Source organism: Molossus molossus, unplaced genomic scaffold, assembly GCF_014108415.1.
Source record: "Molossus molossus isolate mMolMol1 unplaced genomic scaffold, mMolMol1.p scaffold_m16_p_3, whole genome shotgun sequence".
Lineage (NCBI taxonomy): Eukaryota > Metazoa > Chordata > Mammalia > Chiroptera > Molossidae > Molossus > Molossus molossus.
Window position 1 is genome coordinate 50,752,237 of NW_023425366.1, and position 5,164 is coordinate 50,757,400.

Here is a 5,164-nt window from a genome sequence, read left to right on the forward strand (position 1 = left end):
AATTACTAAAATTCTGTGACACACCAAAAAAATAAGTATTTTTTGCCAACCAAAAAATTGTGTTGGCTGTTGTCACTTTTTTATTTGACAATCTAAGGGAAAAGAGGTCTGTGCTCCTGACTAAATAGTCAGGTATTGCATATTTTAAAAATTCTTGGCAGCACACCGGTTGAAAATCGCTGGCTTAGACAAAGGTGACTGTTTATGAAGAACATACAAGTCTGGCCCTGGCCAGTGTGGCTCAGTTGGTTGGGCATCGTCCTGTGCACCAAAGGTTGCCAGTTTGATTACTGGTCAGGGCACATGCCTGGGTTGCAGGCTCCATCCCCCACAGCGGGCATTCGGGAGGCAGCTGATTGATGTCTCACTCTCACATGATGTTGCTCTCTTCTCCCCTCCCCCTCCCTCTCTCTTTAAAAAAAAAGAAGAAACAAAATGTACAAATCTGTGACCCCTCTCAGACCTCAGAGGGTGGAAGATAGGTTTGAAAGAAAAATACCATTTCTCTAATGAATTTTAATTTCTTAAAAGACACTTAAATTTATTTAGCTGAAAAATCTAGATAGTTTTTGTAAAGAATTGTATCAAATCTGTACATGTTAAAATAGAGCTTCTTATGCTGGGAATTTATTGAAAGTGTTTAAGAAATAAATAAAAATCAACTTGTACGCTGATAAAACACTCTAAGCTTAGGCCAGAGACGATAGTGTTCTTTAATGTCCAGGAAACCCTGGCTTGTTTGTGGAGCCTAGTGAAAGGGTAAGTCAGGTTTCAGAGCCAGTGAAGGCGCCGTGTGAATGGCCCTGGAGAGTGCCTTGTTCCTGTGGCCAGGAGGTTGGTGACTGACACATTCACACAGGGCTCTTTGATGGACCCATTAAAGCTCTTAGCTTTCTCAGGGGGTCAGAGTTGTGGGATCTTAATTTTTTTTAATGTACAAGTTTTGTATAAGTAATAAAGAATTCCTTATTTTGTATTATATCTGATGCTTCAAGTGTTGGTCTTAGAGAGCCGATGGCTCGCGTAGAAGATGGACTGAGAACATTCCGGCGATGCCCTGCCAGCCTGGGACCCTCTGCGTGCGTCTGCAGCGTTGTTGTGGAAGTTGTCTGTAAACTTTCAATTGCTTCTGTTGTGACTTTTCAGCCAATGACTTCTTATTTATATGAACTTTTCATAGAAGTGGCAGTGAAAAATACGTTGAGTCTTCATTTTGGTGACTATAACCAATATTGTCTTGCTAAATTCATGTTTTGTACAATTACTAAATTGTATACATTTTGTTATACTTTTTTCCAGTTCCAGTAAATTATGAAAAGGAAGTTAATACTAATAAGTGTAAGCAGTAACCCTTCTTGTTTGGATTAACCCTCATCCTGAGGCCTGGAAGCTTGTAAAGTCTGGCCAGAGTGGAAACCTATAATTCACGTTAGGGATCGCATGACCATTTATCGTTCTCCATTGTATTCAACTCTGCAGCACTGATGGCAGGCTGGTGTTGCATGCACATTAAAATTCTCTTCATTAGAGAGTTTGATTAGTTCAGATTTATCATTTCAACTGAACTGCTTTTGGATGGTGGGGCTGCGAAGGTCAGTAGAGAGGACGAGGGCATAAAGATTGGGCAGCTGAAGCCAAATGGCCATTGCAGCTGTGCATTTAAGCCCTTATTAGCTGAATTGCAGAGGACAGTGTTGGCCTCTTTAAAAGCTGACTCCCATTTATTTGTAATTAGTGACTACACTTCTGCTGTAGTTAAGAGGTGAAAAGGTATATGTGAGCCTCTGAGAACAAAGGCCCAGATAATAGAAAATCAGTTTGAATTTTTCTTCCCAGATGACGTGATCACCTGCAGGGTTGCCCTCCCCACCCCCACCCCAGTGGAGCAAGTTGGATAGGCAAAAATAGGATTTTTACCCCCTTTTCTGTGTGGTGATTTTATGAGTAAAGTACATGTGGCAGGACAGGACTTCCTCATCTTAGGAGAGGATAGAGAAGTCGAAAAGAACCATCTCACATTGTTGAAGAGTCTGAACTCAAATAAGGACACAGCAGCCCAGGCCAGTTTGGCTCAACAATTAGAGCATCAGCTCTTGAACCAAAGAGTCACAGGTTCCGAGAATTGGCTCTTGAACCAAAGAGTCACAGGTTTCGTTCTGGACCAGGGGTCGTGCCTCTGTTGCGGTTGGGTCCCCGACAACCAGTCGATGTGCCTCTCACATTGATGTTTCTTTCTCTTTCCCTCCCTCCCACTCTGTCTGAAGATAAATGGAAAAAAAATCCTCAGGTCAGGATTTAAAAAAAAAGCAGCAGAACACATCAATACAAATCCTCTGCATATAGGCGAAATGAGCAGTAAATTCACTATAGAAAATATTTTTCAGGACGAATGGTTCTTTAACTATCCTGGCCACGACTAATTTATTAATAATAAATTGCAGTTAGCAAAGATTAATGGATAACCTGTACAGTGGAAACCAGAAGACAGCAAATGATATATATAACTTACAACTATGTTGCAACACTTTTTTCCCTTCCTCAACAAATTTGGGAGCTACTGAGGGAGGTGTGGGCACTCTTGTATTAGGGTAGCAGTTGCTCCCCAAGGCCAAGAAGAGAGCCTTGAGCTAACTGCAGTGAGGAGGTAGAACACAAGTGTATTAACCCAGTGCTTCTGCAACTTGAGTGTGCAATACACTCACCTGGAAGACCTGTCAAAGCATGCTGGGTCATCCCAGTGTTTCTGATTCCCTTGGTCTGGGGTGGGGCCAGGACTTTGACTGTTCCATTGATGCTGCTATGGCTCTAAGTTCTGGGTGTCAGTATGAGGTGCCTGATGTTACTGAATGAACAATAATAGAAAATTATGTTTGTTCAGAAGCACGCAGTTGGGAAACACCACAGGGAGATCAGGTGTTGGTTAATAAGACTTACTTAGAATTAATCTTAGAGATACAGTAACTAACCAACTAACCCTGCACTCCACCTATAACCATTCCCCGACCCTGCCCCACCAAGCAACACTGAAGGTCTCCATTTCTTCATTGAATGGAATGACTTCTCCAGAGAGACATCTAGCCTGCACTGACTATGGAATTCTTTTGCTTTCCTGTCACTTAAAATTTGAAATGGTGCCCTGGCGAGTTTTCTCAGTGGTTAGAGCATCAGCCCATGGACCAAAGGGTCGTGGGTTTGATTCCCAGTCAAGGGCACGTACCTGGCTCGCAGGTTCAATTCCTGGCCCCCCAGTTGGGGTCATGTGGGAGACAACCAGTCAATGTGTCTCTCTCACATCGATGTCTCTCTCTCCCTCTTCTCCCTTCCACTCTATATCTAAAAATCAATAGATATATGGGAGAGCCTAATTGCCAATGATACATCAGATAAGGGGTTAATTTCCAAAATATATAGAGTACTCTTACAACTCAACAAAAGGAAGACAACCCAATTTAAAAAATGGGCAGAGGAGCTAAATAGACACCTCTCCAAGCAGGACGTACAAATGGCCAAGAGACATGAAAAAATGCTAAACATCTCTAATCATCAGAGAGAAGCAAATTAAAATAACTATGAGGTATCATCTCACACCTGCCAGAATGGCGGCCATCAACAAATCATCAAACAACAACGTGCTGACGAGGCTGTGGGGAAAAGGGGACTCTAGTACACAGCTGGTGGGAATGCAGACTGGTGCAGCCACTATGGGAAACAATATGGTGTTTCCTCAAAAAGGTAAAAATTGAACTGCCATTTGACCCAGTGATCCCACTTCTAAGAATATACCCTAAGAAGCTTGAAATACCAATCAGAAAGAATATATGTACCCCTACAGCAGCACTATTTACAATTGCTAAGATCTTGAAACAGCCCAAGTGTCCATCAATAGATGACTGGATAAAAAAATGGTAGTACATATACACAATGGAGTACTATGCAACTGTAAGAAAGAGAGATCTCTTATCCTTTGAGACAACATGGAGGGACCTGGAGATTATTATTCTAAGTGAAACAAACCAATCAGAGAAAGACAAATATCACTGATCTCACTTATTCGTTGAATATAATGAACAAAACAAGCTGATGAACAAAATAGACTCATAAAAGTAGGGTACAGACTGACAAACCTCAGAAGAGGGGTACTGGGGGGCAGTGGGTTGGTGAGGGAGGGAAGAGATAAACCACAGAATTTATATGCATGTATGCGTAACCATGGACATAGATGACAATGCTGGGGGTGGGGGTGGGGGCAGGATTAGGAGGAAGGTATCAGTGGGGGGAAAAGAAGAAACATCTGTAACAAAAATAAAAATATCAGTAAGCTTATTATCTCACAGTTAAAAATAATTAAAAATCAATGGAAAAATATTCTTGGGTGAGGATTAACAACAACAAAAAGAAATTGAATTGGTAAACAGCCCTTAGTGAATGGGGTAGGGGATGGTTGAGGGAGCAGGTCCGTCTCCACTTGCAATCAGCTGGGATTGTATGTTAGACGTGTTGGACACAATAAAGCAAATCCAGAGTAGTGTTCATCCTAAATGTTGTGTGATGAATGAACCTTTCTCCCAGCTCACTCCTAGCCTGAAGATCTCACTGGAGCCTCTACCTCTCTGCCCATTTCATTGTCTGTACTCGAGCGGTAGCCTCAAAGGGCTAATGAAACCAAGTTTTGGTCCACTTCCTGCCTCAATCTCTTCTGGTATAGGGTATAACCTGTGAGAGCCCTCTCTTATTCTTAAACCTTTATTGCTCTGAATAGCAAAATATGCTCAGATCTGCATAGAGCTGCCCACGGCAACTTCAACAGATGTGGATCCTCTCACACTGCACAAGAAGCAAAGCTTGAACTTGGCTTGCTGGTGTAGCCCGGGTAACTGCAAAGGTCTGGGGAAAGGGCATCTGTGACTTGCTTAGGACAGTGCCTACCTAGACCAGTAGAATCCAAACCTTGAACACCCAGAAAAAAATGTTCAGACACACCCCTCCAATAAATGTATTTCTTGATAGATTATATTGACTCATGTATATTATTAAAAAAAACACACACTAAAATATAAAAATATATACAAATAAAAATTGAAGCTCTTTCTGTACTCCACTGATAAACCTTGCCCACATTTTCCTCCAGACTGTGGTGTCTTCAAGACAGGGACCATATCTTTTA